The 16,952-nt window shown below is 30.3% G+C and overlaps 1 protein-coding gene across 1 annotated transcript in view; it reads left to right on the forward strand.

Moving 5' to 3' along the window:
* The window catches only part of LOC139494668 (uncharacterized), a 163,820-nt gene that overhangs the window by 30,511 nt on the left and 116,357 nt on the right, over positions 1-16,952 (forward strand). The window lies entirely within an intron of this gene.

The following is a 16,952-nucleotide window of genomic DNA, read 5'->3' on the forward strand; positions in this document are numbered from 1 at the left end:
ATGCTATGACAAAGACAGATTGTGTAAGGAAATGCATTGAGGCGAATCGATGTTTTTTGGATGTCAAATTTCGAACAGCCCTGCAAACCTACATAAATAAATTACCCAGAGGAAAAATTGGAAACATTATTAGGACGGGAAGTAAAGATTTTGTAAATACAATGTTTGTCATTACAGAAGATGATATCAGAGAGGACTTTGAAAATCGACAAGAATGTTTTGGCATTATTCTTCCTGACAATGGCTTACATCAATACATTGAGAGGTGGTTTAATGGTATGACAAAGACGGACTCAGCAAAGCAGTACATTGATGTGAATAGGACTTTCAAGAATTCTAAATTTCAGGCCAGTCTTGATTTATTCATTAGGGGGATAAATGCAGAGAGAATCGAGTGTTTGAATAGGGAAGGACATATTGACTATCTCAATACAAGGCGGGATTTGTTGAAAGAAAATTCAACTTCTGAAATAAAGAGTTAGATGTTTCTTACTTATTATACATTATAGTTGTTATTGGCATGGTTTGATACAGTAAGGATGTCTGCTTGTCATGTTTTGGAATTTTTGTCAGATTTTCGGAATCCTCTGGTTTTATCCATTTAAATGCCTTAAAAAAAATCCCCCATGAACCCCCATTTTTCTTTTTTATAATCATTTACATGTATATATAATTATAAGTCATTTGACATGTATAAGTATTATAAAATTTTATTTATTTTTCAATAGTATTTGTGAACTTTAACTGGTCAAAGATAAAGCTATGAAAAATCAAGAGAGAACATTTTCCCGCCAACATTTCAATGGCTAATACCTAGAAAACAAGCACATTGACCCCTATATTGTTTTCCTTTTTTGAATCCTTAATTTATTTCCTATCAATGCATACTAGTTTTATGAAAAGTTGTTTATTTTGTAACTGAGCAGCGAACATCCTTAAACCTAACATATATGTATTAAGCATTTGTTATTAGTACCATATTTGATATGAATATGCGAACTCTCTTGGAGACATCAACACGTATTTACTTTTTTATAACGATGTAAATATATAAATAGAGATGTTAGTAATACGTGTGAGTGTTCTTTTACTATGAATTAATGTACATATGTAAATTGAGTTTTCAATAACTTGTGAGTTTTGACTTCTTTCATAACAATGTATCTAAAAAAGATAGAGATTTCACTAAACCGGTGAGTTTTCACTTATTTTGTAACAATGTACATGTACATATTAACAATTGAGATTTCAGTAAACCTGTGAGTTTTCACTTATTTTATAACAATGTATATATGTAAAAAGAGATGTTAGTGATATTAAGAAGTTTTCTCTTATTGTATAACAATGTATACATGTAAATAGAGATTTCATTAAACTGTGATTTTTCAACTGTTTTATAACAATGTACATATATAAATATAAATTACAGTAAACCTATGAATTTTCACTTATTATAATACAATGTGCACATGTAAATTGTGAGCTTTCACTTATTCATTAAAATGTGCATTTATAAATAGGAATTTCAGTAAACCTGTGAGTTTTCACTTATTTTGTAACAATGTACACGCGTGAATAGAGTTTTCAGTAAACCTGTGAGGTTACATTTGTTTCTTGCAATGTACATGTTCCTATACAAAAATGAGATTTCAGTAAACCTATGCGTTTTAACTTATTTTATATCAATGTACCTATGCAAATAAATATTTCAGTCAACCTGTGCGTTTTCACTTATATATGTAAAAAGAGATGTTAGTGACATTTATGAGTTTTCACTTATTATATAACAATGTACACATGTAAATAGTGTTTTTAGTAAACCTGTGACATCACTTATTCTATAAAAATGTACATAAATATGTAAATAGATATTTTAATAAACCTGTGAGGTTTCACTTATTCAATAACAATGTGCAATCGTTAATAGAGATTTAAGTAAACCTGTCATTTATTGTATAGCAATGTGCATATGTAAATAGAATTTCAGTAAACCTGTGCGTTTTCACTTATTTTATAACAATGTACAGATGTAAATAGAGATTTCAGTAAACACTAGAGTGTAATGTATTATTTGATACCACTGCACACATATATTAAGTAATGTTACATTAACTTTGTGTTTAGTGACTTATTTGATACAAAAATACCAAGAGTACATTACTAAAGCGTTTAGGTAAAGATTTGTATTAAAATCACTCGTACCAACGGTATTTTTGCACAACGTCTTTTCCAAAAGTGAAAAAGGCAAAAATAAAAAAGGTTTAAACAAGGTAAGAAGTCATAAATAATAGTTACATAAAGTAGAAGTTAACACCAACAAGATCACAAAAGGTAACACAACTCAGTTCATCACACAACGATTTGTCATCAAGCATAAGGTGAGTACTTTATTATAATCTATACTCAGAAACATAAAAACACATTGTGTTTTAAATCTATGTTTAAAACAATAGAAATTGGTGAAAAAAGGAAATGGATCATTGGAAAATAGCCGTTTTAAAAAAAAACTTCAAAGTATTTTTGTCTTTATTTCATGTGCCTCTGTCAAACTTTCTGAGAAAACGGTTATTCTTATCGTGTGTGTCACAAAAATATTGTAGTTAAAGTTCTTATGTGACAAAAAATCTAAACAATGATTTAGTGTTCGGTATTTTTGCTCATATTTTAGCAAAAACAGCAAATTTAATTTTAAGCGTTATATTTTTATTTTGTTTTTGTGTTTTATTGTTGTTTATAATTGTTTTTTTTTTCCATTTTATATTGTCTTTTTATTATTGTTTTATAATTGATTATGCTTGGCTATATTTTATTTTGTTTTGTTTCAATTTCTTTTTTTGTTCTGTAAAGTTTGAATTCGAAATCTTAATGTTTGTATTTGTATGATGTAACAGTCTTGAAATGATAATTCTTATTTAAAATGTGTTTCACAATGAAATGATAAATGTTTTGTTTCCCTGAGTTTTAGTTTGTAGTAATCCGGATCTGTTTTTTCTCTATCGTTTTGTGAATTTTGAACAGCGGTATACTACTGTTGACTTTTCTTTCACATGCTCAAACATGAGAGAGAGAGAGAGAGAGAGAGAGAGAGAGAGAGAGAGAGAGAGAGAGAGAGAGAGAGAGAGAGAGAGAGAGAGAGATCAATTATGACGGCACAATGTAATTTGTTCCTTCAACTGACATCATGTATACTAGTAATGAAAGTATGATATTGTTTGTATAAACGTGATACCATAGCTGGAAATTGCGATTCGCGTTCTTGTATATAGTTCTATACATGCTTTTCGTAATAATTGTATTGTAGTTTCATTTCATGTTTACGACTAGATTTTAAAAATTCTTAATTCAATTGGTTTTTTTTTGTGTTTATTTTGATTTCGTTGTTTAATGGTAAAGTTGATTTTGATTTTGATTGCAAAGAAAGTTGTGCACATTTGTGCGCATTTGATTATGAATGATATCACACATAAGTGTCCATAAATGAATAAAACTGAAGTATGCTGTCGCGGTGTCTATGCTGAGTGTATTCAAAGTAGATATAATTTAATCAAGGCTTTACCTAAATAAGTCGTTTGACACACATAACATCTTTGTCAAATAAATAAATTTGCGTAACATCATTTTTAAGTAAAACATATATTTATATTTAAATATCAATAAAAAGGTATGAGGCTATGTTTGAAGTTTTTGTAATTTTATTTTAAGGGGAGAAGTATGTTCCGTATTAGAAATTATTAAGACAAAATCTGAAAATATGATTACTAAATTTTTTGTATTCCACGAACCTATGTCTTAAAAATATATGAAGGAAAAGATTCAGTCAGTTTGTAATACTTTTTGAATTTTTCAATTTAGGAGTCTGAAAGGACTATTTCATATCTTCTTCTTTCATAGCTTTAAGTAAACATTAAAATGCGCATCTGGTGCATTCATCCTGGTACCATTTATGTTTTTAGAATATCATTATTGCTATTGCAGGTATTTTCCGACATAATGTATTTGTAAATTTGTAATACTTTTTGATTTTTGAATTCTGGTAAGAAAAAGAAATGTCTTTATCTTATTATCTTTTTTGGTTGCCTTATGGAAATATTTGTATGATATGTTAATTATAATTTTATAAAATGCCAAAATATGTGTGTGTTTTGTTACTTGTTTAGTGTATGTTTTGGGCTTAAACTAATTGGTCTTAAGTTTACTATACTTGCAAAATTTCATTTAAAAATGAAATTTATTTTAAACTTCTGATTTTAATTTAAAAATATGATTTAATCGTTTTGAACATCTTTTTCACATTCTACATTGCTATGTCAAGAAAGATAACTCAAAAGAAATATTTTGGTATTGGAAAACTTAGTTATTTTGCCTAGTAAGCTGTTATTTCGCAAGAAAACGAATACGTTAGTTTATATTCATGACATGCAGTGTATAGATATTTTGTAATTATATGAAATCATTATTACCATAGATTGTATAAATAAGTTCCACATCTTATAATCTCTCTACATATTCTTCGTTATTTCTATAAATTTCGTTCTTACGAACTGACAAATAAAATTAAATTGTTTGTACTATTCAAAAAATTTGAAAAAAAAACCTGTCACTGCTTTTGGCGGCGGCGGCAGCGACGTCAACAAACAAATCACTTTGATTTTTTTGAAAATTTGATAACTTTCTTAATTATCATACTATGGTATCCAGAAGTAAGGGAGTAGGTCCGGTAAGTACCAATTTTGGCCTCAAAGTTCAGATTTATCTGACAACAGATGTTGACCATTTTTTAAACACTTTTCGGATGTTTTTTGTCAAAAATGAAAGTGGCCGCATCCGTGTTCATCCTCAACCTTTATTATTGTTATGTATTATCATAACATACAACTTCCATTTCAATATTAAGGATGAACACGAATGCGGCCACTTTCGTTTTACACAAAAACCGTCTAAAATTTAACTAAAATGCTAGAATTGTGAGGAATTCAGTAATTTAGCATGACTTTAAGGTGCCAGTACCCGATATATGTTCATTGTATTGTCAAAAATAGCCCATATTTATGTAGCAGAAGCACTCTACTGTTCAATAAATAACTAAAAGTTTACATTTTATCAATTTTGTAAAACTGCTATATTTTGAGGCCAAAAAGGGCTCTTACTGGACCTACTCCTTTTGTAAAACAATATCTTGTGCACTCATAAATGGACTTAATTTTACTATCAGTTAAACATTACATTTCATTCTGTGGTTAAAACTTTTAAAATATTGACAATTTTCGTTTACTATCCTGGAAATTTATCAAGCTTGATTATGATTTAAAGATAGTACAATGTAGTATCCAGAAGAAAATTTTGTCAAATATTGAAGTATGTTTTTCTCTTTTTACTTAGAAATTGACGTAGTTTTTCTTCAAGTAAACATAATATTAACTCTGTGGTGAAAGTTTTAATAACTTTCTTCAACTATTCTGTATTTTTTCGATTTTTTATCAAACTTGCATAGAATTTATAATTCAAATAAGGTATTCCACAGGAAAGTTTGGCATTTTTGTCCCTTATTTTTTTTATATTTCATTTTTAACCTTTAATACATTTACATAAACTCTTTGATTAAAGTTTTAAAAAACTAAATAAAAGAGGGTCAACAGATACCAGAGGAACATTCAACTTAAACTATACTGGATTTCTACAAAACTGGAGTAGAAACTTTTTTGTGATCAAAAACTAGTATCTAAAGGGAAATGTATTCCCGGTTTTCCGTATGTCACTAATTATATATGGACTTATAATTTCTTTTATTTAACATTACATACAGTCTGCAGTTAAAAATTTAAAAACATTTATTAGATTCATAAACCATCCTGTAATATTACCTTGGACAGAAGCTTCTTTCAATCAACAGATAGTATCTAGAGGGAAAATTTTAATGATTTGTTTCCCTATTTTTGTTAAGCCAATGATAACAGCCAAAGGAGGCGACACACTAGCATGGACTCTTATGTTATAATATTTTTCCTTGTTATACTTTATATTATAGCTGTTTTATTAAAAGCAATATTTGATGACTTTTATTTGACACTTTATTTTTGTTGTCTTTTACATAATATAATTACTGACCAAAAGTCTTAAACCAAAAAGATTTTAATTGCAATGGCATGTTTGAATAAACAACTTATGTTCAACACTTTTAGTTAAGAGTTTGGTTCATATGTAAATACTAATGCAAACTTTGAAGACAACTCAATATTTTGTTTTTAGTTTGGAAATGTTAAATTCAAATACATCATTTTGTAATTTAAACATAATTTCGATAGGTTTGGGATGAATGGAATTATGCAACAAAATAACATGATTTGGTTAACCAAAAATTGATTGTATGATGTATTGGTTTGATAATTAGATTTTAATAATTTTGTAATCATCATGTATTAATTTAATGAAATAAATAAAACTAATGAATACTAGAGTTATATTACGTGAGCCTGAATCCCTAATTATCTATTTAAAACCTGAAAGAGATAGTGAGATTTTCTTTCCATTACACAAATAGTACAATCCAATTTCTTTCCATTACACAAATAGTACAATCCGAGTGTTTTAATTTATTTTCTCTGATATGAAAGATTTATCAATTTCAAAGCACATTTATTTAAATATATTACAATCGAAATAATTTGATTGTTCCCGTTTAAAACTTTCCGTTTCTTGGAAGCAAAATTCAAGTAGCACCTGCATGTGTAGTATTTGTTACCAATTTCGATACGATATATAACTCAAGGGCTTCCGTTTTACACCACGTTTCCTTGGCAGAGTTTGTTATTTACTTCAACTTTACAAGGAAGTAATGAACCAACTGATCCTAATCGGAAATCATGATCTTGATTGACCCTCATCGAACATCTGTGTCAAAGATGAACACGAGTGGCATCAATAGTCCATTTGCAAATTACAGAGTTGAATCTGTTATTACACACTTTTTAAACAAATTACTTCCCTTTTAAATTCATGAAATTGGTTTACCCTTATTGAACATCTGTGTGTAGATGAGCACGAGTGATATCAATTTAGTTGGAACTGCGTGGCAATCCGGAGCAAAAAGTGAAATAAAAAAAAATCAATTAATCGAAAGACACAAATATAGATGAATAGTTCAAATAGGATTATAAGAAAATCAACATCAATACCACGTTTCTAGAATATTTTACCTGCTTAATTGGTCATGGTTGAAGTAATATTGCAAGTCTTAAGAATGAATAACGTGTTATGACGTATCGTTTTTTGTACTAATAATTATAAAATTGCATTTCGTTTACCATCATTGTCGTATTCCCGAGTTCGACTGTTATTCTATATGTGTTGGCGTCTGATTTTGTTGCGCTTCAGTGTTCCTTTTGTTCCTTTGTTTAACGTTTATAGTTGATGTGTTTCCCTCGGTTTTGGTTTGTAACCCGGATTTGATTTCTCTCAAACGTTTTATGACTTTTGAACATCGGTATACCTCTTTTGCCTTTATTCAACACCCCATTTTACTATATGTACATGATGTATGCAAATAATAATGGATCCATGTAAATGAGATCAAGGTACAAGGAACACAACCCGAACATCTAATGGTTCCTAATAAACTATCAGAATTAGGTCACATGAACCCTGACAGACATATATCTACATCATGCTCAAGAAAATATATCAATACGTATATCTGAAGGATGTGATCAATTACAGGTCATCTTTATGCCTTCAACAATGATCAAAACCATACTTGTTTTAAAATCTACCTTACCAAAAAGTAAAATCACAAGAATACTGAACTCCGAGGAAAATTCAAAATGGAAAGTCCCTTATCAAATGGCAAAATCAAAAGCTCGTAGTTCGTAACCACGATCTTGTAAGGTGATAAACTAATCATACGTACTCTTGAACCACACGTTTTGATTTAGTAGGTCAATTATGAACTAAAAAGAAAAAAATTGCACTCGAACATGGTGTCCAAGATTAATTTCTCCGACTAATGTTACATTCATATATAGGTCTTCTTCGGTAATATACCTTATTGCATTCGCCTGTTATAAAGTTTACCTTCTGAAGATGTGCAGTAGGAAAAAAAGTCAAACAGGTATATACGATCACTCTCAAAACCTTAAATGTTAAAAAGTGCATGGACGTTACTACACAGGAAAATATTAGGATACTTGTTAGCTTAATAGCCTAATAGCATGTGTTGCTGTAATACCATACTATAAATTGGTAAGGAACATCTGGTGAACTATCAGTTTCTGGAGTGCTATTCAGCTACAATGTAGTATCATGTTCTCAGAGCTACATACTGTCTCTAAGTGTACTGTGCATGCATGGCTCATGTAATAGTATTAAAATTAAGATATTAAAACCTATCTTAAACACTTTTTACTTTTTATTTGTTTGTTTTATCTTCTGAAGTACCAGATTTTTGAGGAGTTTTTAGTTTCTTCCTTTGTGTTATTTGTTCTGTCTTGTGATGTTTTGCGACTGTTGTTTGATTTACCGTCGTTTCTTTTTGTATTGCTTTTTTCTTCGACTACAATTTATTGCCACTTTGTGTATTATCCTTATTATTCTAACAGTTAATAGAGTCACGTGTCAAATACACAAAAATGTATTATACATGTTACATCCTGCAGTGATTGGTCCTCGAGGAAAGAATCCACACAACAGTTTTAATCTTTAAAACTTATGTGTTCAATGGTTATAGACAAAATATATATATGACATACGGTAATGGATTCATTGCAATTTATAAATTTGAAACATGTGGTAAAGAATTGGTAGGACTTTACAAATTTTACAAAAGATACCAAAGGGACAGTCAAACTCATCAATCTAAAACAAACTGACAACGCCATGGCTAAAAATGAAAAAGACAAACAGAAAAACTATAGTAAATTACAAAGGTGGCTTATTTGTCATTTAAATTTGACGACTAGAGCACCTGTTATAAGTTAATCCCGCATTCGTCACAACTCGGCCGATTCCGTTGTTCATCGAGGAGAGTAGCAGAGTCAACCGAGGATTGCCGATTGTTAATCCCGACCTGAACAATAGAAAGAACGAAATCATGGACATCACCTAATCATTTCATCCAATTTATCGAAGTGTTAACAGTATACATGGTATTTTTTTTATTTTTGAATATTAAATCTGACATTTAATAGTAATTTTCACAAATTATCTAATGGTTTGTCGTTTAATTTTTTGCTCGTGATATAAAATCTAATCTCGGATGACAGCACATTTAGAATAAAGAGAATTTTTATTTTCACATGTCAAAACGTCATTTAAAGAATTTATTTGCATATTATTTTCGTATATTGTCCAATTAAAAATTTTACTTGTAAACATAACCTTTTTGTGGGGTTCGTGTTGTTTAGTCTTTAGTTTTCTTTGTTGTGTCATGCGTACTATTATTTGTCTGTTTGTGTTTTTCATTTTTAGCGATGGCGTTGTCAGGTATATAGACAGCGAATTTGAAGTAGTAAATAAAATATGTGTTTTTCCCGAGGCATTGATTCGGACGCGATATGAAAAACGAGGGATTCCACAGGACGTTTCTGTCACTGTATACTTGATTGATATCTTGTTTGATAGATTGATTGCTATTTGTATGAAGTAAGCGTGGACTCCTAGACACCCAAAACATGGACTTTGGTATATAAAATGTCCTCTGAAATGTCACAATACCGTAATAAAACTTAAATATGCAGAAATGTCAGTTTTGAATACGGATTTGGATCAAACGCCTTATATATAAAGGTTGCCACACAGTAAGACAATGATGTTCTTCCGTTTCAAATGCTAGCGTTATATATTCCCTTATATTCTCTGTCAAATGACGTTCAAATAACTTATCATAGATACCAGGATCAAAATTTTATATTTACGCCAGACACGTGTTTTGTCTCAAAATGACTCATTAGAGACGCTCGAATAAAAAAAATGTCTAAAATGCCAAATAGAGTACAAAGTTGAAGAACATTAAGGACAAAAAATTCCAAAAAGTTTTGCAAAATACAGCTAAGATAATCTATTCCTGAGGTAGAAAAGCCTTAGTTTTTAAAAAATTCAAAGTTTTGTAAACAGTTATTTTATAATTATGCACACATACAATTTATTCTTTTTCTGAAGTACAATTTAAACATGCTTCAAGGGATTTCTGGATGATTATCAGTTCAGGTTCGAAATGAAACGTTAAAATCGATGATATTTAACAAGAGTTTTGATCTCTTTTGATGTCACTTTCGCCTGTTTGTGGCTTATGAAAATTAAGAATAGTTTAATGATTGAATACATGGAATGTAGGCAACCAACAATAAGGCAAGGTTAATCGTGCATTGAAAGAACCAACATGTCATCAAGATTTGACGAAAATGGTAAACAGTGGCGGATCGAAGGCGTTTTCCTTTTTGTTTTACAACATGTGTATGCGGATATGTGGTTGCCCCCATTTTTTTTAGAATTGCATGTATTCGAACTGTCTTTTAAAAAAAACCATATCCTGGCGCCTGGTAAATACACTTGCCGCTCAACAAAATTGCATATAAACCTCAACACATTAATGAACATTCTATGTATTTAATAATATAAGTGTCTACAGTCAAAATATGAAAAATATGATAATTGAATTATAAATGTTTTTTTAAGGACATTAAATGGATATTTAGGACGAACCCCTCATCAAATATTCAAGGACTGTAATAACTGACGATTAAATTGTCATCGTTTGTATGAGGATGTGGATGGGGAGTCTTCCATTTCAATATTTTTTTTATTTTTTTCAGCCATTTTTCCATGTTCTTTTTAAATTTTAAAGGGAAACTCCGCAAAAAAAATCAAAAATTGATATTATGTCCATTCTGTATAAAATTGCTCAAATTCATAGATATTAAAGTTTTATTGTGCTCGATAAGAGATAACGACCGATTTTAAACTTAGAGTATCATATCAATGCGTGCCACCATTTTGCCATCTTCCCCGATTAGAAAACCATGATATGTTTATGAACTAGAAAGGACAAAAACTACAGTAGCCTAATGTAGTCGTAATTTCGTGTGGATATCTTGTCAATCGTACGCTTGTTTTATCCGGCTAACTAACTTGGTACGAAAAATGTTATTATTTTTTTAAATAACCATGGTCTGTCGGTTTTAAACTGTTTATATGGGAGGTAGTTAAAAAGTCAAAGGTCAAAGTCATAAATGATCATAAATAAGTGTTCCGTAAAAATTATTTTCGAAAATCTAATTTGTTCATAATTCTTTAAATTTATTTGATAAACTTATTCAAATAAATTTACACATTCCCTTATCTGATCACCAGCATGGCTAAGGCTATTACTCCCAAAGGAATTGTGAGTTGACACGTCCAGGTGTTCAAGCGATTTCCTGTCGGACTTGCAAGTTCATGCATCGTTTCACTTCGGAGGGTATTGATCCGTGTACACGGCCGATAACTTGTAACTTTCCATTTTGAACTATCGGGTGTAATAATATACATATCTGTCTTGCGTGTCCGATAGTGATATACTAGTCATTATACTACACTCATACGCTTGTTTGGTGTAAAGAATATTATTTATAAAAATCTAAGTAATTCCCCAAAAAAAATTTGGTAAGTTAAAGATCTATTTAGACATTTTTTTCCAAGGGTAAATTTGGGGAAATGTAAGTATAATTATATTCGTAGTCAATAGTGAAGGACAGTTTAAAACATACAAGAAATATTGATTTAACAAAAATGTACGCACTTGTCGACCACTCGTTTATACGTGTGGATAGAAAGTGACCACTCGGTTATACGCCTGGATAGAAAGTTATGGAACTATAGACAGTCGCAATTTAGAATATATACATTAAACTTATGAATTTATACGTCTGGATAGAAAGTGACCACTCGTTTATACGCCTGAATAGAAAGTTACGGAACTATAGATAGTCGCAATTTAGAATATATACATTGAATCAATGAATTTATACGTCTGGATAGAAAGTGACCACTCGTTTATACGCCTGGATAGAAAGTTACGGAACTATAGATAGTCTCAATTTGGAATATATACATTAAACTTATGAAAGAAACATACATTTTCTTTAATATGGGGTAAAAGTTTTTTAAATAGACTAGTCTATACGTATGCCAACAGTATGTTATCATGGGATGTCAATGGGCTATTGTATATCAAAAGAAGAAAAAGAATAAAGAACCAATTTGAATTGAATACAGATCAATATCTAACTTCTTTTGGTTTATCGAAGTTATGGACATAGTAAAGTCACAGATTTTATATTTCAATAAGATTATTCTCGAACAAAGGAAGAAATTCGTCATCATCACAATTGTTGGGTATAATGTATATAATAATGTGAACATGGTTCTGAAAGTACTTTATGCCAAATTTCCTTTTCCGACATGCATGTAATATATATTTGCCACTGGGCGTACACTAATTATCCTCAGTGGCTTTTATACGTCAGGAAACTAGCATGTGTACTAGTAAAGACAAGAACAACGATGTATGGACGAACTATTCTAAAATCGTCAATAGAAGTTATGCATACCTATGATATACCTTCTATTACAACTACCAGAGACATATTATACACATGTGTATATATGTCTCTGCAACTATTGTATTACTAATTTGGATTAATGACGGCTATCCTGTTCACCCTTGCACAAATCTTATCATAGAATTTAAAAAAAAACTTTTTAAAAAATCCTCAAACAAAATAATGTATAAGCTAACATTGATATTGTATGTATATCCATTAATAAAATAAACGAAAATTGGTATTCTTTTCAGAAATAATTCGTGTAAATGGTTGTCAAATGAATTCAATTATGTAAGAATGAAATGTTAAAAAGAAACTTTAAAAAATCATGCGTGTTGTATGTTGTATTTTTTTCGATCAAAAACTTTAAAATAACGATTGTTAGCATTTAAACATCTCCAGATTTAAATACAAGTTAAGGAATTTAAATCTTTACGCCAATTGTCGCCAAGAAAGTAATAAAACATTGTGTTATTTTAATTTCATACACTTTCGGAATTACGAATCTGAATTTTATTTTCAATTAATTTACTTAATTTAATAATAATGATTGTATCTTTATTCTCATTGTGTATTAAATCTTAGTATATTAAATACGGCGTACTCTTTCCAAATAACAACATTCATACCTGTGTATGCTTAAATTCACACCTGTGGCTAAATTGCTCCAAGGCAAACGAATTGAAATATACAACGACTTTACAAAATAATAAACACACTCTGCTCACACATAATTTCCATTGAAATTGTTATCAAAATAAAAACGATGAATAAAACAAAATATTTTCAGTCCAAATATCAGTAAAAATGTTCAATAGATATTTTATGAAGAAATCTCCAAAATAATTTATGAAATTAATTCAATTTACATTTAGATAATTTCATATATGAAGTTGCATTCCATCAATACAAAATGGTACACGCATATTTATTTTCGTTCATTCTTATGTTGTGGTTAATAACTACGACCATCCGTCATCTGTTCGCTTTTATTTACGTAAATTGTCGATAAGCTATAAGAGTTTAACAGATTTTATTTTTTTCCCAGAATTCAACACATCGGGCTAAAACGTCACAACCCACTCAAGAAGGTCGACCAAAAAAGTTACAAATACTTGATTTTCTCCGTTATTAGAAGGAATATAATTTTAAAACTTTGCAAATGTGTTTTTTATATTAAGATGAACATAATTCGATGATAAGTAAAAAATCGCGGAATTTCCCTTTAAGTCATTTTTCCTTATTCTTTTCATCTTATTTCCCACTGATATTCCTCACATTTGTATAACCCGTTTTCATCTTTGTTTTTGCCGATTACTCTCAATTATGTTAGGCCCGTGCTTACCTTTATATCTATAATTAAAAAGTATGATAAAACCACTGCATTTCAAATATATACATCAACATGATAAATAAACTACTTAAATCCCCATCATATTGTTTAAAAACAGGATTTGTTCACCGGACAGAAATGAGGGCCCCCTTCGGAGCCTCTTGCATATTAAGGTGAAAGAAAGTTCGATCATCTAATTATGAATTGAATACATACACGTACGCTCTATCTAAACTATTTAAGTTCACGTGTCCCGTAGCCACTGTGCGGTTGTCTGCTTTTTAAAAAGTGGTTCTTTTTGTATATTACACACATCTGTCCATTTCTGAGAGATATACACAGGTAAGAAACACACTAAGTTTTATAAATTTGTATCTGTAATAGAAAACAGTTCCAATTGGCCGTTTCAGAATCTAAAGCATAATGGGTAATTCCATTGTTCGTACCCAAAAATGAAAATGACGTCTCGTCATTTGTTAAATTTCCATTGTTTATTACATTTCTAACCAATCAGGACGTGTTGGTGTACACTTTTGAAAATATTGCCCAGGATGCATTTGATTCTTAAACGGCGAATTGATACGAATATTATATATAGATGTTTCTATACTTGATTGTCCTTGATAAGAGGTGATAATATGCAGCAGACAAATATTAAGAACAACGACACAAAGGTAAGGAGTTACTAACTGCAATTTGAATGACATAGAAGGTGTGGCCAACCTTAAGGACACGGCAATCAAACGGCACATACACACCCAATTGACAATTCTTCAAAAACAGAAGGGTGAACATTGATGACTTATTGACCTAATATTAAATTGCTATCAATACTTCACCTACGTAAAATTGGTCTTATTGATATATTTGACATTCCAAACAAAATCCATACCAGTGGAACGTATTTGCATTTATTCATAAATGAAGAGACCCCTACGTGTTTAACTTCCATGTCCGGTAAAAATCTTCAAATTTATGTCTAGTTTTTTTTATCAACCAACGTTTAAATTAAGTGGCTGTAAGCAATTATAGGCAACTGCATGGTCCTCAACAATGAGAAAACTCATACTGTAATATCGGCAATAAAAAAGTGCTTTCAAGGAAAACGCAAAACAATTCAATTGAGAAAAATAAAAAAAGAACGCCTAATTTATATCAAACCAATATACGGAGAAACAAACTATAGACGTTGAATTGTGACAACCACTAAACTTCAGCCTCCTGATTTAGGACAGGCACACTGAATGTGACGGAGACTAGTTATACATGTTCATAGGCGTTTATCCCTCCCTTAACCTGCGAAATAGTTGTTACAGAAAAACCTAAAACAAAGTATAAAACCAGTCGAAAACTCTTTTAATCATCAGATCGATATAAACCAGAAAAACATCAAATAAAAATACAGACTGAACGTAAAATGTTGTTTTTCACATCCATCATCCTAACACTAAACAGAAACTTATTATAACAAGTACAAATGCCAATGTGAAATTTAAGACAAATGTAGGGATATTTCCCTCTTAAAGTTTCAATATTATGTATCTCTTAAAACAAGGTCATAGATATTTCTTTCTTTGATTTTTAAGTTCCATGTTTCATATGCTTCCAATTCATAACAGGCTTTTCGAAAACTTGTAATGTTGAAACAGACAGCGAACATGATTGTACTGTTTTAGGCAAGCCTGTGCATAAATAAGGACAACAGTAGTATACCGCTGTTCGAAAGTCCTAAATCTATTGAGAGAAAACAAATCCGGGTTAAAAACTAAAAATGAGGAAAACACATCTAATATAAGATGAAAACAACGAAACAACAGAAACACTAAAGTGCAACAACAAACAAAACTAAAAAAAAAGACAATGCAATACACACAGAAACAAACTGAGATGAGGTTCATTGGTACAACTAATTGCGAATAAATGACCAGGAGCTGAGAGGCAAACATTTCTTTAAAAAAAAAGATGACCTTAATAGTAGGTTTCAATGTAACTGTCGATAGCCATCCATGTTAAAAGTTGCTTCATTCTTCATTGTGCATTTTCCACTTAAGGGGTAACCTACCATTCTGACTAAAATAGATGTGACTTGTTTACATTTCATAAAAGTTTGACAAAATATTTACTTTGACCGGATGACCACTTACAGGAATGATTTCATTGAATATATTACAGTTTGAGAAGCACTAATTTGATCACTAAGAAGCCTTTTCTCTCTCTACTTGTAGTATGTCATTAAAACTCTCAGCTATTTAATGAAGAGTTAATTCCCTTATGTGATATGTACCTGTTTAATATAATGGATTTTGAGGACAAAATTTGACATGCATCAACACATGACATTCCTTGATTTGAAGGCTTCTCACATAGAACGAACAAATACAGATATGCCAGAATTCAACATGTTCGCAGGCACCAACTATCCCTAAAACGTAAGATATTTATAACAATAAAAGAGAAGAACAAACTGTAAATATACTCATCATAGAAACCAGGATTAAATTTTATATTAACGCCAGACGTGCCTTTTGTCTTCATCAGTGACATTCGAATAAAAAAATGTTAAAAGGCCAAATAAGTACGAAGGTGAAGAGCATTGAGGACCAACACGTTTTGCCAAATACAGCTAATGTAATCTATTCCTGAGATAGAAAAGCCTTAGTATTTCAAATATTCAAAATTTTGTTAACAGTTCATTTACAAATATGAACATATCAATGATAAATGAAGTCAACCCTGAAGTGCTGACTACTGTATAAAAAAAGTCAGCTGATTGGGATAATACAAAAAAGACAATTACATCTAAAAAAATCTTTAAGAACCACAGTACTGATTTAAAAATACTCGGAGTACTGAAAACTTGTTCAAAGACATTTACATCAAAAACAGAATTTCAGGCATTAAAAAAAATGCAATCTGTTCATATCCAACGGATTAAGTGATAAGACGTCATCAAATTAAAAAAAGATATTGACTGGTTTAGGACAATAAAATAGTACAAACTTATCTTGACACGTTAATTGATATGCATGACATACTTTAGAAAAACA

The sequence above is a fragment of the Mytilus edulis genome, chromosome 11 (genome assembly GCF_963676685.1).
Source record: "Mytilus edulis chromosome 11, xbMytEdul2.2, whole genome shotgun sequence".
In the NCBI taxonomy this organism is placed as follows: Eukaryota; Metazoa; Mollusca; class Bivalvia; order Mytilida; family Mytilidae; genus Mytilus; species Mytilus edulis.